A 27,944-nucleotide genomic window follows, 5' to 3' on the forward strand; every position below is an offset into this window, starting at 1 on the left:
AACATAATGGAGAAAAGAAATGTGGTCTTCGAAAGATGGAGAAGAAAAGATGGTTTAGAAAATAGAGGGAGAAAAATGAGAAAGGGATAAAAAAGATGAACATGGTGAGGGAGCGGAACAGGAGGATGTGAACTCCAAGGTTCTAATCATGGTTATTCCTCCATGTTCTTTGTCCAGTCAAAATTGACTGACAGGTTCTGGCGTCCGCCCAGAAAGCTGACGACTTCAAAGTGACGTCACAGTCTAAAAGTCTTCAAGCCCACCGAGATCTATATCCTCAGTCACAGGTTAGTTTCAACTTCTCACATTGTACGTTTGTTCATGGGCTTCCATGGTTTGTTCCTTTGTTTAAACATCTTCTTGTTTGTTGTTTTCATATTATTATTATTATTTTCAGAAGTTATTTTAATTTTCTCTTTCGCCGTGTTGGGCATTTTTTCTTTATAACTATTAGTTTCTTCTTTATTTATACATTGTACTGTTTTGTCTTTAATTTGTCTTTTTCTATTTTAATATCAGATAGTCCATTACATAATCCCTTTTACAATGAAAACGCGACGCATTAAAATCACATTTTCAATTATAAATTTTACTATTTGGAGAAACAAGGAAAACCTCACGGAATACGAGAAGACAAACTAAAAGAGTAAGAAAGGTAATAACTACACACAAAAATCAAATCACATTATCTATAATTTGGAGAGAATATATGAATATCCAAAATAGCTGTAAACCCAAATCTTAAATCAAATATACTGTACAGTATATCAGAAAAACAAAAGATACTGCAGTACATTCGGTCAGACTGACAGATCTTATAAAACAATCTTTTTTTACCAGGTTACTTGACATGTTGAATGGATGAGTAATCAAACAAAAATAGCTGGATAATTTCATGAGACGTTTCCATTTTAGTTTTACTTTGCGTGATATGAATGATTATCGGGTACCCATAAAGGATCGTGATTTGTTACCCCCCTCCCCCCCCAAAAAAAAATACAGCTTATTGAATTTTAGGACATTTTAATATTGGCTGATTACAGTGTTTTTATGTAAAATGAAAAATTGTCAAACAAATCTAATTTAGTCACTATATTAATTAGATTTTTCTAAATTAGATAATAAATCTTCATTATTTTATAATCTACCGGTATATCAATCTTTCTATATGAAGATGTATATTATAGGTTCCAGGACGGCATGCTTGATCATCATGATCACGAAGTTATCAAGCCCGCTTCAAAGGTGAAGTGGGATTCGTCTTCATCGGAATATCATGAATATGGAGTTACAACATAACAAAGCAAGGTGATATACACTGGATATGACAAATATTACGTAACACATATTTTGTTCTGTGTGATGGCCAGCGCTATGAACATGGTAAAGCCTGGTGGGTTTGAAGTAGGTTCCTTGGTGTCATTGGTAATGCCGTCAGATAGATTTGGTTCTGGAGCCAGATTTGTTGGTTGATTATAGCAAAAATATTTCCAGCTATTTTACAACTACAGTTTTTTTGCGCTCCACCAACAGAAGAATGATACAGTCACAGAAACTTTCATTGGAAATAACATAGGCCTAAGAGCTTTTGTTCAGGGTCCCGTAACACAAAGATTTGCGATGAATAGCAAATATTAAAGGAAAATTCTGATTGGTTCCTGCTCAGTATTTTGAACTGAATGAGCGTGTAACGTTGATCTCGATTGGTCATTCCATTTAGCAATAGATCGCTAAGCTTTGTGTGACGGAGCCCTGGAGCCAGTTTCGTCGGTGTGACTGTATCAGAAATATTTCAGGTTCTCACACATCTACAGATTCTGCGCCTCATCAACATAACAAATTCTACCACGTTAAAATAACGAAACCGATGTCATACTGACCGATTATATAATAATAATAATAATACCAACATGCTTATATAGCGCATATCACTGCCAAATGCGTCCCTATGCGCTTAATTGGATATTATGTCATTGGAAATAACGTAATAGCTTTGATCGGTCTGGATTCGGTTTCGTTGGTGTGACAGTAACACACCGGCTCTACGCTCAATCAACCGTGAACCGGTCCCTTTAGACCGCAACAAGGCTGTGTAGTCTCTCATATGATTGGGTAAGACATTTTCAGTTCTCGAGAGGCGAAACCGATAGTTTCTACATCTGATTCAAAATCCCCGTCTCTTTCCTGCCCCCTTTTCCTTGCCAAATCAAAAATATCATCTAATTGGCTTCATTTTGTGTGGGTATGGGGGCAGAAGGTGACCCGACCCCAGCTCAACCGATCCCCTCCCCATTCGCGAAATTCTCAACATAAAAAAACAAAGATATTTTGAAGAAAAAAAAATCACTGCACTACACATCATTATCAGAACGATAATTAACCATTTGTATCATCGGTGGGTGTCTGATTAAATTTTTTGTGAGGATGATATTGAAGTTTACGATTTGTTAAAAAAGGGGATTAGTTACTCACCCTTATCAGTAAACAATTGGTATTTTGTTTACTTCAATTATATATTCATCAAGCTCTGCATTTATTCAAACATTATTTTAAATATTAATAATATCTTGTATGATTAGACCACTAGTGGTGTATAAATCGGGGAGGGGGCACTGCCCCGACCCCCCCCCCCTCCAAAAAAAAACAATTTTCTCGACCAAGAAAAAGGGGGTGAAATATTTGTGTAACTTTTTCAAATGACAAATGTTGTAACAATTTTTTTTCCATTTTATTGAGGCTAAAATTTTTGCTGGTTTGCAACTTTTGGGGAAATTTGCCCCATACGCAATTTTCTGCCGAATCTGCCCCTTATGGGAGAGGGGGGACTCATTACGCCACTGCATTTTACCCCATCCCCTTTCTCACAATAATACCCGTGCATTCACCCTCGTCATCATTTGTTTCGATTGATTTAACTCGGCTTGGATACTATTGTTTTTAATAAAGCACTCCGGAGGAAAAAAATCACAGAATTGGATTCGAATGTCAATATTTGCGAAACAAATTAGGAATATTTATTTGATTTCCACTCTTGATCCCATTCATGCCTTTTTGGTTTGCGATCTCGGTACATTCACGATTACGTCCCGATGAAGGGGGTCATTCATCGAACAAATGAAATCATATCTCTCCCTTAGTGTGAGTAATTTATTTTGATTTAAGCTGCATTCAAGTAATCATTATATCCTAAAAGCATGTTCTCTAAACATATTCGTTATAAACAAATATACACGTTTATTACTGACCAAACTCTAATTGTTTTGATTATGAATGAGAACTTTTATTTAGTTGTTTGCTTTTTGTTCTTCTTCTCCTGTGTCTATTTTGACAATATTTTTTATGTACATTAACGTGGAACTACGCAATCTGAATGATGTTGAATGTAGTAAATCAACATTGTGGAACAAAAAAATTGTGATAGATAATTTTAATCTACATGGTAAAGTGGCGCTCATGGTTTTGATAGTATGGTGCGTTCCTCAAGTATCGATTTTCACATCGTTAGTAATTATGATATATGTAAGGGTATGATAAATCAAATTAATATTACCTCTTGAACGGGGTAACTTTACAACGTCTTATGCCATTTATGTTGCCAAATACGGGGCAAAATAAAATTATTCCTATTTTGGCTGCTATTACTCAAGCATATATTTTGCTTATATAGTTTGCCACTGCATTATCCTTAAAATGTATTCATGTCTAAATTTGTTATGACACTATTACAAATTTGTCACATTGCAATGTACTTTAATGTCATACTACGATTATGTTTATGTATTGTACATTTATTTTGGCTTTACAATAAATGCAGAAACTCCTGCAAAAAAATAATAAATAATCAATTTTGCATTGAAAAGGGCAACATTGGAAACCAATATACAGTGTCGTTTGATTTGTTACGATTTTCTGGTGTTGTATGAAATGAGCATTCGGAAAAAAAAATCATCGGGTCGTGAACTTCTTCTGAAAGGAATTTAAACTCGTTTTATTTAGAAAATGAACTTTCGTATCAATTGCATTTCGTCCTCGAGGGGTTGCATTGAAACAACATCGGAAGAAATATAACACTGTAGCTAAATCCCCAATCGTGTGCTGCCCCCGACGTAATACAATTAGATTATTCAGTATAGATAGCAGGCTACGAGCTTTCCAGGAGCAGCGAAACTTACGTTTCCTCTCGTGGGCGATTCCAATTCGCTGGTGTCCGCTCGTATTGTCGCATCACGTTGTGCGTGCTGCACGCGAGGGGGTTGCTTCAGCGGGCGCAGCGGAAATTAACGATGACACAACATCGCTGTGCTATACTACCTTCAAATTCACATAACAACCCCACAATTATCTATCCACCTAACTCATTCAAGAAACATGAACCAATTGTCTAGACACTACTGATCATGTTTCGGCTCAATCTGAAAGTGCAAAATTAAGGATAATTTCCTAAAATGGATGTCAAAATATTTTGTTTAAAGTCGTCAAAGAGGAACAAATGAATTGTAAAGCTTCTGAAGTTGGGATGATTTTTCATGATAGCCGCCACACCGGCCGCCATCTTGCTACACACGCACATGGAGATTAATGTACTAGATGTAGATAATAGTCTGGTCTTGGCGCCAGTGGCTAGGTAATCGAAACTCCTTTCGTTTCCCCCTTCATCCTACGCGGTAATCAAAAAGCCGATTTTGAAACCAGAATGTAATCCTTTCTTCAATAAAGATGTTTAAAATGAGCGTCCGATTGTTATTAACTTTCAAAAAGAAAAAAAAAACAATGTGCCAGGTATCTGGAAAGGGGCCTTTGATTCGTATTGTATATTTATTTCTTTTCAGATTTTTTTGTTTTATTTTCATTAATGTTATTGTTTTCATAATAAAATTATTTATAGCTTTACCATGTTCGCATATGTTATTTTATAGATTGTTTCTGTTTATAATAATTCTAACGTGTTAAAAACAATAAATATAACAAAATTATAACAAAGTCACTGATTAACATGTTTACGACGCATAATAATCCTCAAATTTCCTACAAAACAATATACGTAATACCCATCTTTCACGGCTAACTTGATATTTAATGTTGTTGTTAATAATATCAACGAAAACATCTGGGATGCCAACTTGTATGGGTTTCCTAAACCTTGTTTTGCAACCCGAGACATGTAAATATTTATGTTTCTGTCTGAATAAAATAAAATCAAAAATCAAATCAAACAACAATGACAGCGACACGTGGCTTAGACAAGTGATTGTCTCTAAAATCGAAAGTCATATTATTGTGGCATAATTATAATATTATGCATTTTTGTTGTTTATAAAGTAAATCACATCGAGGAAGAATAACATAATCTAATCCAATACCTTCTTCACCATTAATCATTATCTCAATGAGACTAAAGAGGACTTAAAATCGCATGCATCTTCATATTTCTGCAATTTTGTCACCAAATCATTTTCCCAGGTTGCAAGGTTCTCTACTTGTCAGTTGCACTTCAAAATGACAAATCTGACAGTTTTCAAACGGCAATTAATTAGACAAAAGACAATTAAAACATGATTCATATCATTTTCAACCCGTTAAATCTTCTTAATCGTCGATAACTGGGTTACGCATTTAATTAAAAACTTGCAATCCCCGTTACAGCCTTCGTCTTAATCCTAACATTACTTGTAGGCGACTACGAGTTAAAGATGGCGGGACATCGGATATCAAAGTGTAATCCGAGTATCCGTTTTAATTATCCGGATTACGTGATCATGTTTTGAAGTCTCTATTAGCGCAGGCGTTGTGTTACGAGCGCCGCTAAGCTTTTAGCGATTAATTTACTTATCAATTTTCACAAACAACTTAATCTTTTTGAGACTATTTTGCGCAGAGGAAGTGTAAGCAGTGGCATTGACCTAACATGCCTAAGCAAGTATTTCAACTGGAGTGGTGTAAATTTCCACAAAAAAAAAATAATAATCTTGAAAAGTATTTTATGAGTAGTATATACCTTACATAAATTATACTGTTGTAGTGTCAGAAGTGTGCTTTTGATGTTTTAATCCTATTTTTAATTTTCAATATAATTTTTTTTCATATTTTATACTTAAAATTCGGGATGGTTTTTTTTATAAAGAAATCTTACTATTTATTGCTTAACATAGGTTTAGGTAGACCTGGTCTGCAAATTTCTACTTGGGATGTATATGTAATGGTTCAAGTAAAATGTTCACACAGCACTCCTTCTTTGCCGCAATTTATTAAATAGCGTTACATTATTGTTGATACAAAGTCATGTACATTCAAATAAGTAATTATTGGAGGTATGTGAAAATTCTTTATTTCTTTTGTAACGATGCATGACACTTTTTCATAAAATAATTCGTATGTTATCCAAATATCATCATATGATTGTATCTAGAAATCGTCTCAGAAAGTGAACTCTTTTACTAAATCTAAGTATTTAATTTTGTCTCAGTTATGTGAATAGAACTTGATTGTAAATTTAATCATTTTTAATGGCAAGGTGATTTTGATTTCCCGATATCGTGATATAGTATGTAAGAACTCGTTGTTCCCATACTACTGTCACACAACGAAACTTACTCCAAACCGATCAAAGCTATTACATTATTTGGTATATCATCGGTAGATCTTGGGCTTTGGTTTTTGGAGTCAGTGTCGTTAGTACGACTAAAAAATAAGGCAATTTTTGCCACCGGTTCATTCCATATCTTACTTTAATTTTTTTTCCCTACATTTTCCTTATAGTTATTACCATTATTATTTGGGGGTTAAAGTAGAATATGCTAATTGAAAATGCGTCGGTTTGTTTTCTATATATCATCCTCTTTCTTCCTCCTCTTTATCTTCAGTGTTAGCAGTAATAGAAAAATCATGGGGGCGGTCGCCCCTTACCCCTTATATGGCTGCCCCTCGACACACACGCACACACGCACCCTCACACACACCCTCACACACATGCTCACACAGGGGAGGCGCCAGGGTATTTTGACAGGGAAAAGACGACCTAAAAAATCATCAATGGAATTACAGGCACGCAGCCACCTGGCCACTGGGGTAACAGATTTACAAGACCTATACCTCGCTTTTTTTTCTTTATTTGTCCTTTCTCTTTCACTTTGACCCGTTGCTCCTCGTTTTACTACTTGCCAAATCATTGTTGGCGGTTGCCCCTCGCCCCGAGTACAGTGCTGCCCTCCACACACACACTGACACACTTTTCTTAACAAATGCACACCCAGTTACCAATAATGCATATAGCATTTCCATTTATTTGAATGCAGGTTAAAAAAGCTGCAGTGTCGATTAAATACCTAAAGTACCTTGCTCACGGGCATAGGTACCGGTGCCTGGGATCGAACCCCGGATTTTTCCACGTATAGTCAGGCGCCTTAGACCACTCGGCCACGGCACCTCTACTATACCTCTACACACACTCCACACACACGCGCTTCACACACTCCCACTTAACACACACACACACACACCCTCACCCTCCCCTTCTCACCCACACATACATCCACACTCACAGCCGTCAATCACGCTTGGTCTGACACGTACGTAGATCGGCAACAACAGGTATATCCCGGGGATTTCCGACTCCAATTATTCTCCATACTCGTCGAGCTTGCATTGCGCAGATAACCTCTCCTTTTCATCTCCAAAATAAGAAACAAAAAAAAATGATAAAGAAAGACAGCGATCCCCCATCAAAATACCCCGTCAAAAGTGTCAACAAGAACAACAGTTGTGGAGTCGCATCTTTGATCATGTTGATGGAGTGACACTTATGACCATGATGACGTTGTTCGACCGTCATGCATTGGGCGGTTGATACCCCCCGCGCATGCGCGATTCAAGGAGTATTAATTCTGATGATAGAATGACTTGCATTTTTTTTTATCAGCTGTGGACTTTCTTCACAGTATTCAGAAATATGTCATGGTTCTTTGTTATTTTCTTGCATTTAATTCACAGCTATCTATGTTACATGTTTTATTTGGCCAATGCAAACACAAGTAAACCTCTTTTTTTTAATTAAAAAAGGTAACGTGAATATGGCAAATATCTTATACCTCTATGGTGAAGTTAAGAAAAGGGTAATTGTTTTATTATAATTATAATCATGGCTATGGTATTATGAATTTATACCCATCTTGCATTGAGACTATTAGACGAATGATCCCTTGACTTATGAGAAACATTTTTTTTTCTTTTATGAATCCGGCTTTCAATGACTAGGCAATTTAAACAAACATCACTTTTTGCGTGAACAATCTGTCACTTATGTGGCGGGAAAAATCTTTCAAACCCCGTTGCTATCACGATTTCACACGCGCTCGAAAAAGGGGGCTAAATGTGAAACCAAAATAAACCAAGTGCCAGAAAATAGGTAAGTTTTGTTGCGGAGTGTCTGCAGCGATGACTAGTTGATACACGCCTTGTCTATCAGCTTTGTTAACGCCTGATGTGGGGGCGTCAAGCGAAAATAAAACTGTTCTGATACTGTCACCTTTGGAGGGAAGGGGTGATGACCCGAGAGTGAAAAGGGGGCATTAAACCATTTGCGGACTTTTCTTTCTGTCAATTTTTAAGGAACATGTTCCTTGTAAGGAGCCAGTTAGGCCATTGGGAAGAATGCATCCTATATGGTTTTTTTTCGGAATTATTTTCGAGAGGGACCAAAAAAAAAACCAGTTAAACCTTTCCACGTGTAAACCTTTATCTAAATCAGTTGAAACAGCTCTCACGTTACAAATAAAATTATGAATCCAAATTGACCCATTCTTTTTTTAATACAAATGTCTAATGAAAGGACCCGCCTTCACCCTGAAGACAAACAATGGCTGATAATTAGGCATTTATTTAAAGTTGCTCTTTTTTACTATTCCAGAACACAAAATTATTTGTAAATATAGCTGCGTCATAAGCAAGATCTTCAAATTTGAGATCGTACACAACCATAGTCAATATTCATTTTGATCCATAACGTAATTTTTTTTTTCAATTTCAGAATTACATAGTTTCTTACGTTAATACAGTCACCCCAACGAAACCGACTCCAAACCGACCGATGGTATGTCATTGGTAATAATGTAATAACTTTTGTCCGCCGGGGACCGTTTCATAAACTTGTTCGTAAGTTAAGAGTGACTTAAAGAATGGCTGCTGATCCTTTCTCGTGGTAAATGATATTCACCATTTTTATGTTCATAGGTGATTATTTAGCGCGTAAGAAAGGTTCACCAGTCGCTCTTAATTTACGAACAGCTTTATGAAACACTCACCTAGAGTAGGATTCGCCATGACCGTGACATTACTTTCTGTGCTATCATGGTAATCCTGGCAGTCAGTGGCTTAACCAATCTTGTTGATCATTTGAGAAACGGGAGGAAAGAAGTTGTCCCTTCACCCGGGAAACACCGAGGTGATAATTATGTGAAGAGAGGTCTGATCGTGATAGGTTGGGGAACATATCCGCACCCCCAATCCCCGGCATGGGTGCAGAGTTTCACCCCTGATGACGGCTGGGAGGGGTCAATGAACGGGAGGGTAACAACCTGCTACCCCTATAGTGCCATTAAGAGCTAGATTTATTAATGTTGCTTGTACGTTCTTTATTATTTCACTCTGATTATTGGTCTGTTTTTGTGCGAAATTACCAGTGAGGTTGGAAGATGATGGTTAATTTTTTATCATGTAAATTGCATATTTAATATTTTGATTTCTGGAACTGAGAAATTCCAATTTTCATAAGTATTGTTTGATAACTTGATATTCACGAAATTAAAAAAAATATATAAAATATAAAATATAAATAAATAATATAGTGATGGTCATGCACTAAAGATGTTTTCTTTCGACGAATACGGCATAATCTCGAACGAGCAATGGTACTATAATGAAATGTAATAAAACTCAAAAATGTCAGCTCAACCGAATAGAAAGGGACACAATTTGGGGAAAGTTGAAAATAAAATGTTATTTCCAACTCGTGTAGCCCTATATCCATTACCACTTCAGTTATAACTTATAAGCAGATCTTTTTGGTGTTGTTATTCAAATGCTTTCTACTCTTACTGACACATTGAACATTATAACATATTTAGGAAGAAGGCATAGGGTCCGACTATGTCTTAATTTGGCAGGGGTTTAATTCCACGACCCTCCTATTGTAAGGAGCGTGCATGTTTAACCATTGCGCCGCCATCTAAATTGATTTTCCTGAGACATGTTGTCAAATCCTTCATCCTCTATATAAAAAAGGGTAATAATTGCCGATAAATCGAATCGATGGACTTTACTGGTCCTGAGCCAGACGCACCTTTACACCCAGTCACACCACGAATTCGACTCCAAACCGACCGATGGTATGTCATTTGAAATTGCTTAATAGATTTGATCGGTCTGGAGTCGGTCACGTTGGTGTGACTGTAACCGAAACCGACTCCAAACCGATCGATGGTATGTCATTGATAATAACGTAATAGTTTCTATCGGCCTTGAGTCGGTTACGTTGGTGTGACTGTAACCGAAACCGACTCCAAACCGACCGATGATATGCCATTAGAAATAACGTAATAACTTTGATCGGTTTGGAGTCGGTTTCGTTGGTATGACTGTAACCGAAACCGACTCCAAACCGACCGATGTTAGCTTCATTGGAAATAACGTAATAGCTTTGATCGGTCTGGAGTCGGTTTCATTGATGTAACTGTGGCATTAAGTTAAGACTTCCTCCTGACGAATCACGTGTTGGTAATGAGTCACGTGTCACCAGTGAGTCACGCCCACCAACTGCAAGCGAGAGTCTAGCGATATTCATTCTCGATCACACTCATCATTATAATCAATTGGTAGGTGTTAGAATTATCCTTCATTATCTCGATAACTCCAAGTAGTGTGTCTGGAGTATGACGTCACAATAGAGAGAAAGGGGAAGGTGGAGCTGCTCGTTATTATTTTATGTATTGGCAAACATATGGGGCGGGAGGTCCTCGAATGTGCTTGCCATATCAAGTGAGTTTGAGATATATGACATTGTTCTGATACTAATAGGGGTTTTAGCTTCCATGGTAAAAATGTATTGTCAAATGCCCTTCATAACAATTAACAACCAAGAAGTCTTTGTCGAAAATTGGTGAATCAAAACAGCAGTTTTGTCCTTGACTCTGGTCAAATTTGAAATTTCTCTTCAGCTCCGAAACTTAGGACGAAACTGCTGTTTTGGTTCATCAATTTTCGACAAAGACCTCCCAACTCTTCAGTTTGATTTTACTGTCATTTTCAATACATTTACTGTGTTCTTAAATCCGTCCACGTTGCAGTGCAAAAACTATCTAATAACGCTCCGGTTACGCAAACGATTCCAAAGTGACCAATCATATACTATAATGTAGTAGCTTTGGTCGGTCTTGAGTCGGTTCACTTTACCTTTTTTTCTACTACATTGACAACAGGAGAGAGAACAAAAAGACTTCATGTAATTCAGCTCATCTACAAAAACGTTATTAAGCATATTATTCTTGCATGGTTAAGTTTTAACTTCCAAGGCGAACTTCCCTTTCAAACAATATGCTGAAATAACAAATACATTTATTTTCTGTTAAAGATTTATTAAGACAGCGTGATTGGCATGTTTTAAATCAAACGCGAACTAATCAACACTGTGTATCATTTCTCATTGACTGCATATGTTGATTAAAAATAGTTGGTCTTAAAACATACCTTGATATAATTATTAGTCATACAGAGAATGAATTGACCTTTTATATTATTTTGTATAGGGAAACTGACTGAACTGTACTTTTGGGGATGTGACCGTTTTGAGTATAGTGAGTGGCCTATATTAGAAGACTACACTGATCAGACTGATGCATTATGGGCTGTAAACCTGGCCAGTTTATGAATAGTAAGTTGAAGATGGTGCTATACTAAAAAGGGCTGCTGGTTCGAATCTGCTTTAAACTTATTCCACTTCCACATTTAAAGATAACATATTACATCTGTTGAAAGCTCCTTGATAGAAACTTGACCATTAGGCCCTTTAAATTCATTGAATGAAATTGAACACAAATATGTCAGTTGCATCTGTCCTAGGGTCGTTTAATTCAATTAGTACGTGATTCTGTCGGTGTTGAAAAAGACGTATAGAACAACTGGTCTTGAGATTACGATCTCTAATTAATGCTTTTTAATTAAGAGGGTTAAGATAACAGGATCCGAGCGGCTGGTGGAGTGTTGTTTGTGATGGGGTTGTAAACAAAAATTTAATTGAAATGGACATTGCTGGTGAAGTATGTGTGTGTGTGTGCGTGTGTGGGTTTATGGGTGGGTGTGTTTAAGCGTGTGTGTGTGAACAAGGTGAGAGAGAAAGAGCGAGAGAGAGAGAGAGAGAGAGCTGATTATGCACATGCGATTGAGACATTCCAATTATGTACTGGTCTGCTGGGCAAACCCTTCACTCGAGTTAAGGGTCTGAATGTGCAACCTACTCATGCCTTGTGTACTGAAGGCCCTCTCGCTCAGTATTGGAACAGCAAGTTTTGTATGTGTTAGTCTTTGCGTGGAGGCACACTTGTTAACCAAAGTTCCAATCAGGGTCCGTGCCTGCAGACTAATTAGGTACAGTATCGTTTTAATTTAATTCGTCGTTTAGTGTGTTATATTCACATTATATCACCTGCCTGTAAATGGGTCATGTTGCATAAACTCTGTTTTAAATAAAAAGTCCCGTTTTCTGTGACAAATTTGCTCTCGGCCTATCTCGGTCTGATCTCTACTGGTGAGATGTTTTATCGGAATAGATTTTTAACAGTTCATTTATTCATTTATTTTTTATTCATTGAATCACTTATTCATTTTAATATGTATTCATTCAGTCATTTAATCATATATTCAATTATCGATTTGTTTATTAATTCAGTAATCTGCTTATTGTTTTACTCATAAGTGCTAATACATTGGGTGTATTCAGAGCTCATGCAATTTTGATAAACTACTGGATTTAGATCCCATCATTTCCAAATTGTACAAAGGGCATGGTCGAGATCTCTTCACCCCCCCCCCCCCCTCCCCCTTCCTCCCCCTCCCCCTCTCTCTCTCTCTCTCTCCCCATCTATTTTTTTTTTCACATATCGTTCTTGACTGTCCGCATCTGACCCAACCAGAGCGAAACTTCCAGCCCCCACATTTCCTCATCTTCAGGATAAGGATAGTAGCCGGCTGGTCTAGGCAGAGCCCCTGCCAACGCTTCGCTAGCTCTCTTGGAGGAAGAAGAAGAAGAAGCAGAGGGGGAAAGAAACCTCTCGTGTCTAGTCCCCTCAGATGAGCAATGCGTGCCACCGCTACTTCCGAGAACTAGACGTAAACACCAGTCGTTTCAATGGATATCAACCAAAAAAACGAAAGTGGGATAGGTGTGAATGTGAATTATTTTGAAAGAATAATGCCGGGGTCATACGGCCTTTTGACTTATTTCATTTTAATTCATTCACCCTATTTATTTCTATTCATTCATTTCGTTCATGAAAATCGAGGAAAACAAGCCTGTTTAAATTGTGTTTTGGGTTTAAGATTAAAGGGAATTACATCCCATTTCCTATGGGTTACAAAATGGATCCCCATACTTCTCTGGTAATACTTTTTTAGAAGGAAATATTGTTTTGGTATATAGTATTCCCTTTAACGACTGGTAGTTGAGTCAAGGGTGCCGGAAAAGTTCCCAGACCGATGAAGGAATGATACTTAGAGTAGAAAGTGAATTAAATTGATTATGACTCCTACTATTCTAGTCCTTCCGTGATGTGCAGGAGCAAAGCACTTTTTATTCCCCTTCTCAGATTTTATTTTTCCCTTTTTGTGTGTGTGTGTGTTTGGTGTTTGAGAAAGAACCCTGAACACTAATTTCAATATAGGCCTACGAATTATCAGGTACCTAGATAGAAACAATTTGTAGACAAATACATGAAGAACTATAACAAACATTTACAAATGGGTAAGTCGATAAAATGGATGAAAAGATTCATGAAAAGTGGATTCAGTACATGAATAAATTAATTAATTGAATACATAAATTGAAAATAAATTGAATCAACGAATCTATAGTTTAATTCATAAACCGAAATGTTATCAAACAAAGTATACCAACCAAAATTTATACAGAGGCCTAAAAATAATCTGCAATAATAACATTTACTATAGACCCTATTGTAAAACAACGATCTACTGTAGATCTAAATATAATCAAGATGTATTTGTTTACATAATCATAATCAGATACTTTACATGAATGTTTCAAATGAGAAATAAAGATTATTTTACACTATAAAATAGAAGATGGGCTATATATCCCAACTCATAAACCGCACACCTATACATAAAGACACACCCACGAATGTACACGCACATCTTAGTTAGATGTTGATTATCTATTGCTAATATATGCTGTCACCTACTTTGAAGGGATTTTTCAACTGAAACAACGCGTATTTTAGCGAATATAGAAAAAGACGCTGTCGCTATTATCCAAACACATTTACCCCACACTCACATGAATACACGCACACACGCACTCCTCCCCTCTCGCGCAACCTTCCCGCGCTCACGACCCACACAATTATGCATCATAACCATGATAACACAGCTTATTTTGAAGTTTTAAAACAACCTACAAACTAGTTTCTCCTTAAAGTATTATAGATTTGATGCGTTCTATTTTCAGGATTAGATCTTGTCTTGTTCGTTTCAGGCACGAGAGCGGTGTCACTGGTTTGGAAACAAAGCACGGAAGAAGCTCGGTGCAAGGTCAGTCGAAGTATCGAGATGCCGATCAACAGGTGCGCCGGAACTCTGCGGTACCGTGTTGTCAAGAAAGCGGTGAATGTAGAAAACGTGATGGATTCTGAATTAAAGGAGATTGAAATCCTTGCAACAAGTTAGATTATGGGAAATCAAAAGTCGAGCAAGACGATCAATGAATGTTTGAGAGAAATTGGACAAACAAAGAGAGTTATCAGCATTTGAATGTCAAGCACAAAACACACTTAAAATGTTGGGCAACATATTGTCCACTGTGTTTGGTAATGTATGTTGGTAAAAAATGTATATATATTCTGGGCAATTATTATCTAATTGAGCAAATCTATTACCCAATTAGTTTTAATTACCCAATTTGGGCAGATTTTAACCAATAGTTGCGTGGACAGTATGTTGCCCAGGGTTGCTTAAAAGTTGGGCATTTGGGTAAGGAGATCCTTCTAATTGGCAATGCAACCAAGATCATGAAGATGTGTGATCACTGGGCTGGCGTACAAATGGGTGGCGCTATGGGGGATAATGGGGACCCCCCCCCCCAAAAAAAAAAAAAAAAAAAAAAAAAAACAACAACAACAACACTACTGACAGACTTAATAAAAGAGAAAATTAAAATGAACTTTATATCAAAGCCTTAGTGGGGAGTTGTGACACATGTCACAAGAAATCAACAAAACATCGCACCCAAAAATCATTATTAATTGCATCAAAACAATACAATTTTAAGTGACTGGAAACACAATCTTAATGTCATCCCATACACTAACATGCAATATATTCATCTACCAGGAAGAGTTAGCAGGTGTTAAGTAAATCGTGACTTTTTTCAGTTACAGATATCTTGAAAGTGTCTGCAGGATTTTTTTTTCTTTCTTTCTTGGTGTTTTTTCATCCATACGAACAATAATGTAAAGACAACGTGAATCAAAGATCAGCATTTTATTAATAACACGTACCTTTGTAATGCAAGCCTATGCCTTTAAGGCATGCTTTATCGAAAAAAGAATGAAATCTAATGAAATCCTGAATATGGACAGATCAATAAGGTTTTATCTGAGATCAGACACATCCGGATATGAATACACGTTGAGTAATGACAAACATGTAAGCCTCAGCAAAATCATTTTCGTGAACGAAGGGCAATTTAATAATCAGAAAAACAAAATTATTAGAAAAACAAAATTATTTTGATACACAATAGAATACATGAAATATAATACAAATGGTTAACAGATTCACTTGTTTTAATACAATAAATGGATTGTTATGGAGGTAATAAAGAAATATTGTACAAATCAACAATATCCATATCTTCGGCTTAGTCTGGAGATGCAAACCGTTTTCGTTCTAATTTCAAACGGCCCATGTCTGTTTGAATTTTTGAAATTTATTATATGAAGAGTTTAGTTGCAAAAGGGGTTAGGTCAACTTTGGACCATTCCGAGAAAAAACATGTTTTTTATTCTCACTTATTGCAATATTCTTATGAGAAACTAAATTGTCATGATGTACTACCCTACCATGTGAACATAAAATTGGGTATAAAAGAAATCTACCTGTCTTCAATTTTCTTCTATATATTTAAAAAAAAATTATCATTGTGGACCTAACCCCTTTTGAAAAAAAAGGTGATTTTTCTTTGCCATGTCAGTTCACTTTTTTAATAGGAATTTCAACTTTTCTTTGGTATCATCTTATAGAGCTACTAAAAATCAATACATTAAGACATAAAAATCAAATTTTATGGAAAATGGACCTAACACGTTTTGCAAGTGAGCTCTTCATATATTGTTTTTTATGGAATGTGCCAGAACTTTTATCATTACTAATATTTATGAAACGTGCCACAAATCTCCTTGTTGTACTGCCTAAGATAGGTGTAATTTGGCACTGCCTAGACTAGGTTTCATAAAAATTTTATGAAAAAGTATAATGAGAGGAAAATACAAACAAAATGGGTATTCGTCTTCAGACTATTTATTGGCGACACTGAGTTGTCTCTACGGAGACGTAGGCGGCGCCAGTCGTTTACTCATATCATTGACGCATGCCGGTTGGCAGGACTCTCCCTTGTCTAGATTTTTAAAACACTTTTTTCACTTTAAATTCAATAGTTCCTTTCTTAATATATTTTTCCGAACATAGTCATATTTCCGAACCCGGTTATACTTCCGGTTCATGACCTAGAAACCAGAATATGCCACTATTGATAGGGGGCAAGATTCGTGAGATTTTGATTAACGCTCCACCCATTTTCACCTAGATGTGACAGTTTGGATGATAGGGGAATAGGGTGATGGGTTAAAAGTGTGAAGAGTTTGTGCTTGAAAAGGGTTTTTTTTATCCAAAGGATACTTGTTGTTCAGTTCATCTTTTTGTAGATATTTGAATTATATATATATTATTGGAGCTGGTATAAAGTTTTCATGTAAGGTTATGCAGCAAAGAACTTCGTATACTTATTTTAAGTGCAATATCGGCATGACAAAACAAATGAAAGTGCATGTTTTAAATTTGATACGACGTTATAGAATTTTAGAGGCGGAGAGAAGAGAGCAAGGAGTGCGGGAGAGGGGACAGAAATAATAAACATATTTGTAAATAGTGGAAGGACAGGAGGAATCGTATACCACTCCCCACACAGCAAAAACTGTGGTGTTAACCGGTGTACATAGAGGACCACACCAGTTATTTTACACCGGTGTTAAAATGACAGTGTTAGTTTAACACCTGTAGGTGTTATTACAACATCTTTGGTTGTTACAGTTACACCCTTTGGTGTTGTGTTCAATCTGTAGGGTGTAATTTTAACACCTCAGGGTGTGGTCCTTTATTAACACCAACTGGTGTCAGTTTTAACACCACAGTTTTTACAGTGCACCTTATAAAGAGGGTAACCTCACTAAAGTATTATCATCAATCAATGATTAATGATTGCATATAATTATCGCTCTCGCTTAAAATTTCAAGGGATAAACGCAACTTTGTCGAGATTTGGGGCAAATAATGTTAGCGCTCTTGAAAAATCGAGTAATTTTCGACTGACACTTTTATTTAATAGTAGTCACGGTAGTTATGGTAGTACACATAATGATAAGAATGTGAGGATCACGTGAACACAAGGATTTACATGCACAAAAAGATCGACATTTACGCCAAGAAACCATACAAATGTCGAAAAAAACGTATACGAAACATGACTTTTTTTAAATATTGTAAGAAAAAAATATGTTGAAGGATTACAGATTTGATTTCACTTCTATACTAAACATGCTAAATGGCTCTTTCTCTGAACCTTCTCAAGTATTGTGGCCATACCGTTTATACCCCCCCCCCCTCCCTTCTCCTCAAACAAAATATAAAAAGAAAACATTGTGAGTTCTTAATTTTGAATTAGCAGAAGTATGACAACAAACTTGTTTCAGTGACAGTCGCAGACGTGATTAACCCCATTTTGTATGATTCTTAGAAAGGTATACAGGTGTCATGATGTCACCCCTGTTATCGGGGGAGGGGGTATCGTTGCCCCCTTCCTACCAGCCCGATGGGGGTAAATCTTGATTGATATTGATAGTGACTTTGAAAATCCCCGAGTTATTTTGTCCACGTCCCTCCGGTTTTTGTTGCTTATATTTCTTTGAAAATGATGATTAATTAACCCACACGATAGGTTAGCCTTTCAATCAGTAAATGTGATAGGGCATTAAAGGAACACTCCAGATTAAAAATGATAATTATATCTAAATGAGTCTAGTATTCAATGGATAAAACGCTGAAATTTCATTTCGACGGCTAATGCTACAGTAGCACCATTGAAACCGACTCCAGACCGATTAAATCTAATACGTTATTACCAATGACATACCATCGGTCGGTTTGGATTCGGTTTCGGTTACAGTCACCAACGAAACCGACTCCAGACCGATTAAATCTAATACGTTATTACCAATGACATACCATCAGTCGATTTGGAGTCGGTTTCGGTTACAGTCACACCCAGGAAACCGGCTCCAGACCGATTAAATCTAATACGTTATTACCAATGACATACCATCGGTCGGTTTGGAGTCGGTTTCGGTTACAGTCACACCAACGAAACCGACTGAGGCTGATCAAATCTATTACGTTATTACCTATGACATACCATCGGTCGGTTTGGAGTCTGTTGTGTTAATGTGACGGAGCATAAAGATCATTCATATCGTTTCCTTGACTGCTTGTGTAACGGAACTCTTTCATTGGCCTCTTTAGTGCCATCAATATTCACAAGTTTTATTTTTGCACCATTCCGTCTTTATATATATATTTTGAGAGGGATTTCTCTAATAATAGCTTCTTTTCCAGTGGGAGAGAACACGTATTTTACGAAGAGAACAGTCGGTATGCACGCGATCTTAAACATGTTAAAGGCTTGCTTGAATTCTCTTTCGGATTCGAATTGTGAAGGTTCCATCTCGAAACGTTTCGTTATTTAATTTCCAGAAATCCATTTAAATTTGAGAAAATCGCAATGGATATTTACTTCAATGCATTTTGAATGTTTTTTTTTTTGTTGGGGGGGGGGGAGCAATGTGATGTAATCGTTTTTACAAAGGGGGTTGGTCAGTCAGTGTAAAAACTCCTCCCAAATTGAAGTTAAAAAAGTTAAAGTTGATATACCTTATTACCATAAAGTATACTATATATGCAAATACAATGTTATTGGTGTAAAACAAGAAAAACATATTTTTAGTAAGCAAGGTACAACGGGACCACAAGGGTGGCACCTAGTTTTACTTATATTCGATTGAAATTATTTGGGAAAATATTGGATATTTTTCTATTGTCTGATTCAAGTAGCATGTCCAACAACAAGTCGAATTTAGAAAACAATTAGAGAAACAATTGTGAAAATATGTTTTAAAAACCTAAGCCTTTGTATGATACATGAATGTATTCGATAGAATGATCATTACTTTGTGTGGCAGAATGAGTAAACTACTTCCAATTGACGATCAATAAAGTTTGTTTGGTGTCAATAACACGAGACGAGTAAAGATTACCTGACAGGTGGATCGCGGAGCCTGATCATGACGCAACTTATGGTGGTATAGGGGGGCAAATCCTACCCCCTCCAGGCACCGGAGAGGTGTCAAACTGTGCCCCTTCTCGGAATCTCTAATCAATATTGGCGGAGTACCTGGTAAAATTAACGAGAAGGTTCACTTAATATTAATATGCGATATGATAAGACAATAGAAGTTAATTAACGTGAGCGTAAGTCACAAGGGTCACTTGAATTTGGTGAGAAAGCTCGGCGTTTTCACCTGGTGAGTGTTGTAGTTGTTTAGAGTTTATTTTCAGTTATCAAAGAAAATAGAGCAACGTGCATATCGTCATAATATTCTCAAGCATATTTGCTTACAATGACAATCCGTCTTCCGACAGTGTTTTAATGTTCAATGATGTATATTTCTGATTTAAAGTCGAAACATATTTATTGTATATGTGTTACTACATGTTTATTACAATTTCATATTATGCAGAAGAATAAAAATAAATGAATAAATGAATAGATAGATAAATAAATGAATAAATAAATAAATAAATAAATAAATAAATAAATAAATAAATAAATGAATGAATAAATAAATAAATAAATAAATAAATAAATAATTGATTGATTGATTAATCATGATCATACAAATCGAAATGACCATGACAATTTCATAATAGAGCTGTAAATATACCATGGCAATTTCATAATGTATCCCCCATGCATTTACACACTTGTTACGTGTCTACCATGATAAACAGCTGTAAAACGGAAGGCATTTATAAGTTGTGTCAATCCAAGAAAAGTGCATACTACACGACATATGGCCGTCCCTATCCCGTCTAACGCAAACTTCTAATTCATTGAAATTAATGGAAATTACGGCAATATCCTTTGACTAAATTAATAGGCCAATCCTTTTGATCTAAAATAATCCACCGTTACTCCTCCTGATATGTGTATGCATTGCTCAAAGGGGAAATGTTTATGAAATGGGTAGAAGGAAAACACGAGCGTGTTATTCTTTCAATTTCTTGATGGTGCTCGATAGAAAGGAAGACAATTATTGTGATCGTGAGTTTGATATATGGCTGCCCGATAATATTGCTGATTTTCGGTTCGCGACTTCGTAATTGCTCTCGAAAAGAGGTGCTCTTAAAGAGCGTGAATTGACAAAAGTTTGAGGAGTAATTTTCACTTTGTTCATCCCCTCTTCTTTTTCCTCATTTAGTTTGCTATCTTCCTTTTCTTTATCTGTTTTTCCCCTTCTTTTCCTTCCTATTTTTCTTTCTACATCGCTCCGATCTGGATCAGCAAATAAAGATTGATATCGTATGTTCAATAACTAATATAAAATCGACTACTCCATTCGTGCGTCGATAAGGCTGTATTTATTATTTTATTTATTTATTCATATATTTATTTATTCATTTATTTATTTACTTATCTACTTATTTATTTATTTATTTATTTATCTATTTATTCATGTATGTATGTGTGTATTTATTTATTTGAATGTTTAATCATTTATTTATTCATTCATTCATTCATTCATTTATCTTTTTTATTCATTATTTTTTTTTTTATTCACATAATTATTTAATTATTTATTTCTTTATTTATCTATTTATTTATTTATTTATTTATTTGTAAATTGGATGTGTAGGCCAGGAACTGCCAAAGACAATTTGTATCATATCACAAAACCCTTCATGAAATAAAAATGACACTGGTGGAATAATTATTCACACGTTTTAATTCAATTAAGTAAATTTACAACATCTGGGTGGAGAGTGACAAATGTTTGTAAACCTAGCTCTAACCATGGACCATGCTCTAATGTAGTTCTACTTAAAGAATATTTTATAATTCAAATAACCCCTTGAATCTTATCTCTTACATTTTCGTTTCGATAAATGTTCTTTTCGAATTTTCCATGAGTAAGTTACTTTCGAAGTCAGTCAAGGCATGATGAAGCATATTTTCTAGCATCTTTTAGACTCGAGACCTGTAAGCCGTCGGAAAAGCTTCCAAGGCTCCTTGACCATCCGTACTGTCCAGTAGTGTCCAGTTATATGTCCAGTGATGGTCAGAAGATGCCATGACTCATGTGCCCCCTTCCCTCTCATCCGCCCTCTTCCGTTCCTCTGGTCACGTGACACCCCCTTCACCAACGCAACGTACACGTGACATTTCATTCGATTATTATCTGATCAATTCCTTTTTGGAGTTTCTTTTTCAGTAAAACAAATAGTGTTGTTCAATTATGTAAATTAAGTATTTTTTAAGAGATCGAGGTTAGAACTCGTATAATAAAGATTGCTGCAATGTTTCATCAGAATAATTTTCCTTCTCCTTGTATTTCTGAGTTTCGTCGATGTGGACGTTAGAATTGCTGTGCCTTGGCCCTTGGAAGCGGGAGTGAAACACCCCCCAAAATTTCCTTGGGGGTGCCGCGTGTATAATTCTCCATAGGCAGTATCCCCATGAATTCTGGAAGAAGTATAAACAGTTTTTTTAGTGAAAACCTTTTTTTTTTTCTTGCTTTTCAAATTTCTCAGAACCAATTTGACTTCCATTTTGCAGTGATTTTTTTTTTTTTCAAATTTACATCAGCACCCCAACTAAGAAAAGTCGTTCCCGGGGCCATGTGTTGTGCTAGCATGTTAATGATGTTTATTTTCCAAAATATGTTATGATTTATGAATAATCTTTCTTCTTTTTTTGCAGATGCAGTACACATGGAATTTGCCTCTCAAATTAAAGTCCCCCCTCCTTCCCATTCCCCTATACTCGACCCCTCCTCCTCGTCACTGCGCCCCCGGCCCGGTCCCGTCAGAGAACCCCGATGACAGGCTGACTAATCCAGTTCGCAAACTTTTTACTAAGGGCCAAACATAGCGCTTGAAGATTAGTGGCGTCTGCTTTTCCGGCAGCAGTTTGAAAGTCAGCCAAAACAAGTCGACTTCTTTCTTTTATTCCTTCTTTCTGTCACTTATTTTCATTTAAATGGTTTCTTTTCACGAATCTTCCCCTCATTCCATCCCTCTTTCTTTTTCATAAAATTTCTTCATCATAAAACACACACACACAAACAATATTCTGCATAATTACAGGGGCAGCTGAATGAATATGAAAATTTTAACTGGGGATGAGCAAGCAAAAAAGGCAATTCGATAGTGATTCTTTTGGGGGGTACCCTTTTTTTTCATTTTCCCCTACTATTTTTCTTTCACTCCCTCGCCCCACACCCTCACCCACACACACACGCTGACACACAATCATTTTTTTTCTATCTCTCATTTTGTTTCTCTCTGTCATATCCTCCCATCCACCTCATCATTCTATTCTCCAAGAATGAAATTCTAATTTTAAAAGGAACGTGTCATAAACATGGTACTCACATGCTACTTCCGAGGGAAGCTTCATAAAACTTTTTATTGAAACACAAAATATTCAAATATACTTCATTTACTCATACTACAGCCCTGTGTGACTCGTTCTCAGCCCTCGGGAAATATTTGGGCCTCTGTTGGGCAGTTCTGAAAGTTAAATATAGATGAAACTCATTCAAAAGGAAATGATAAAAGAACAAACATTCACTATTCTCTGGCTCATAATTTATTCACGTTTTCCTCTCTTTTTTGTCATTTAAATGTCTCTCCTTATTGCAGCTGCGCTGCGTTACAAACATGAATACAACAACCTTCTATCAACGTTGCACCCTCAATAAGGTGGTTTTAATAAAATCATGAAAATTAGAGGAAAATATTAGTAGAATATTATATTAATATTAGTTTGATGAAAATTTGTCTGAGAACAACAGTCATGACATTTTAAAAGTTTTGATTTTGTGACGTCACAGGCGAGCAGCAATGTGGATAATCACTTGATAATCGTGTAAAAAAAAACTCTGCAGTCTGTATACGTTGTCGAACTAAATATCGATGGTTATCTAACAAAATACTTTTTTATTGGTCAATCGATTACTTTGTTTGCTTAGAACAGAAAAATTTACATAGAGACTTGTTTAGTTAAAAGAAATGAACAGATTTTTGTAGTGGAATCCTTTAAACGTTACGACGCTTCATACACACATCAGTTAATGAGAACAATTTTAAGAAACAATATTTCATTATAAAAACACATTTCTCTCTCCAAAATCAAGCACCTCTCCTTTTTTCGTCATGTTCTCGTTTTTGAAAGCAATTGTGACAAAAACGAACTTGAATCTACACGAAGTATGAATATTGAAGTTCGGCCATGGGGGGGGGGGGTCGTTGAGTGAAAATGTAAAATTCATATGGCGCGGTTTCTTTTATATACGCTGACAGCACGTTTGATTCGTACAAGGTCAATTTAAATGACAAATGGGTGCTGTTTCTATCGGTGATATTTATTCCAACAGGTCCACCATTGGAGAGATTGGAAAGGGCAAGGGAGAATGACGAGGAAGAGTGTGATGAAATGTCGTAAATGGAAGAGCTAACCACTACGAAGAGCGTGAGAGCTGGGCGACAAGGCCCGTTTATGATTTTGACAGCTGATTGAACTATGTGAGTTGACTTGAACTCGAGACAGTGAAGCTGGAGTAAAGTATTGGTCAATCTGAAGAATCATTTACTCTCAATGGCCCGTATTCTGAAGTCAGGTTTATGGTCTAACTCTGTGCTGAAATTATGGGAAGCCAAAAGTGTCAACATTTTTTATTAAAGGAGAATGAAACTCTTGGAGCAAGTTAGCTTTTGTGAAAGCAGAAAAATCAAAGAATAAGATCAACAAAAGTTTGAGTAAAATAGGATTAACAATAGAAGAGTTATGAGCATTTGAATGTCGAGATCACTAATGCTATGGAGATCCTCCTATTGGCAATGCGACCAAGATCTATGATGTCACAGATGAACAACTCTCCCCTTTTGGACACTGAAAATATACCAAAAAACATCTCTTTTTGCTCATTCTAATCATATGACAAACGATTCATCAATGATATAATGTTGTGAAACCTCTGTACTTGTCCTCTCATAAAAAGAACACCTCACCTTGTGATAGACTCTATAAAAGTGAGAATATAAGTGAAATAAGTACTAAAGTAATGAGGGAGTTGTACGTGTGTGACATCACAGATCTTGGTCGCATTGCCAATGGGAGGATCTACATGGCATTAGTGATCTCAATATTCAAATGCTCATAACTTTCTTATTATTCATTCAATCTTCCTCAAACTTTCAACAATATGTTTCTTTGATTTTTCTCTTTGATATGGATTTAGCTGGTTTCAAGGGTTTCCTTCTCCTTTAAGTTGTATGTTTCTTATGTTTACTGTGCTCTTTCCTGATTCATCGCTGGTGGAGACAATTATCTATTTATACTTCCTACACAATAATGTTTGAGAGCCAAGTGAGCTAAAATATTATATCTCTACTGTTAGTGATTTATGTAACAATTTGCTATCCATACTTAAACCACAACTTTAAACCTGACTTTACGTTAAACCCTACTTCAGAATACGGGCCCTTATATGATCAAATTTTAAATTCAATTTCTAACGAAACAAAGAGCATTTTATTAAACACATGTTGTGTGATAGATGTGATCTAATATCTGAGATAGTCGATCTTAATTTCAAAGGCCTAAAGTTTGAACATAATTTATTTAGATTAAATCACTAATCATCATTCGCAGGAGAAGGTGAAGAGAGAGAGGACTGATGTATTGGTGTGTGAAGAGTGTAGGGTTTTCGAAACAAATAACTACTAACGTCGAGATCTATACACTGCAAAAACTCCGGTGTTGATTTAACACCAGACCGGAATCTATATATGTCCACACCAGAGAAGTGTTATAAACAACACCAGTTTCGTTTTGGTCTAACACCAGAAAGGTGTTTATACAACACCAATTAGTATTAAAACAGCATCGGTTTGATTCCAAACTGGTGTTGTTTCAATACTTGTCTGGTGTGGACATATATAGATTCCGGGCTGGTTTCAAATCAACACCGGAGTTTTTGCAATGTACTAGCTCAAACCCCACCCAACATCACACGCCCATGTTTACCGCTGCAGGTGTTTCATAAAGCTGTTACTCTCAAGTTTATGTGCAACTGGAATATGTTCTTTGGTACTAGTCAGCTACACAGGGATATATCGTTTGGCACAAGAAAAGGTCACCAGTCGTGCGCAAAGTCGTTCGTAACTTAAAGGACAAGTCCACCCCAGAAAAATATTGATTTGAGTAGTTAATAGAAAGAATTAAACTAGCATAACGCTGAAAATTTCATCAAAATCGGATGTAAAATAAGAAAGCTATGACATTTTAAAGTTTCGCTTGTTTTTCACAAAACAGTGATGTGCACAACTCGGTGACATGCAAATGAGACAGTCGATGGTGTCCCTTACTCACTAATTATTTTGTTTTTATTGTTAGAATTATACAATATTTCATTTTTTACAGATCTGATAGTAAGGACCAACTTGACTGAAACATATAGTATTAGATAATGCTAATTCCACATGTTCGGGGGGGGGGGGAGTTAATCATTGTTTCACTTGACATTGAGGAGAAAATTAGAATATTTCACATTTCAAGTAATAAAATAGAAAAGAAAGAGCGAGTGGATGATGTCATCAGTCTCCTCATTTGCATATCCACCAGGATGTGCATATAACTGTTTTGTGAAATTAAGCATAACTTTAAAATGTCATAACTTCCTTATTTTACGTCCGATTTTAATGAAATTTTCAGTGTTATGCCTGTTTGGGTTTTTCACATTTTATCCAAATCAACTTTTTGTTGGGGTGGACTTGTCCTTTAAATGACTTAGGAGCAGTTTTATGAAAACCCAACTGATACTGATGTTTGCAACTTTTTTTCCACTCCCAGACCTGATCGTCTGCGCGCTCAGAGTACCAATGACCTCCACACAAAAGAGTCAATGGGGTCCCCGCACTTGCACTTCTCCTCCTCACCACATCACGGCCTTTCCCCCTCGGGAGCTTAGCCCGCTCGTTTCGGTGCCCTTGGACTCTGGACCCTCCCACAAGGAAAAGCCGTCAGGAGTGATCACGGTTAACCTTGGAAGATTGTGGATTTTTTTCCTCCTCATCTTCTTCTCAGATCGGTTTTATTCTTCCTTTTCTAACTATTCCTTTCTTGTACTCTCTTCCTTCTTCTGTCCCCATTTCTCTTCCCTTGCCCGTACTCAATTCCCCCTCTTTCTTTTTCGTTTATGTATCTCCACTAGCGTACCTACGGGGGGGGGGGGGGCAGGGGGGGCACCCCTGACGAGTCACAACCCATGCAAAAACGTATCTTTGCCCCCCCTGAAGGGCTTGAAAAACCTTTTTTGCCCCCCCCCCCTGACGAGCTTGAAGACCTTTTTTTTTTTTTTTTTTTTTTTTGCTTGTCAATTTTTTTCTGGTACGAAATCCTCTATTTGTTATCGAAGACCTTTTTTTTTTTTTTTTTTTTTTTTTTTTTTTTTGCTTGTCAATTTTTTTTCTGGAACGAAATCCTCTATCTGTTATGGAAGACCTTTGATATAGGGAGTTGATATAAGCCAAAAATGAAAAGTATAAAAAAAGAGCTGTCTTGGCCATGCGACTCTGAATTCATTTGAGAAAACTATAACGTAATATTTAGGTCGTCCCCCCCCCCTCCTCTTGCGCGCTCTCTTTCCGTCTGAACATATTATAGTTTTGTATATTCACCTTTATTTTATTTCAACATAGTAAAATGTTTTAGCCAATAACTATTCTTTAGCAAGTTCTTCTCTTATCTAGATTATCATCCCCTCCCTCTCTCTATCTTTCTATCCCGACATTACCATCTCCTCGTCCTTGTCTCGTGCATTTATCTTCGTTCTTGAAGATTGTGAAAACCAGATGCCCGACATGTCGCCATGTGTAGGATCACTGAGTGCCCCAGATTTCCAAAGTTGCGGAGAAGTATCCCTCGACTCCGAAAGATTTGGATTATCTGCTTGGGGATTTGTATCTTGGATCAGACTCCTGGGCCCTGTCTTACAAAGAGTTACGATTGATCCAATCAACCACAACTATGGAAAGCCAGCAACGTCAACATC

Source organism: Lytechinus pictus, chromosome 9 (assembly GCF_037042905.1).
Source record: "Lytechinus pictus isolate F3 Inbred chromosome 9, Lp3.0, whole genome shotgun sequence".
Classification (NCBI taxonomy): Eukaryota; Metazoa; Echinodermata; class Echinoidea; order Temnopleuroida; family Toxopneustidae; genus Lytechinus; species Lytechinus pictus.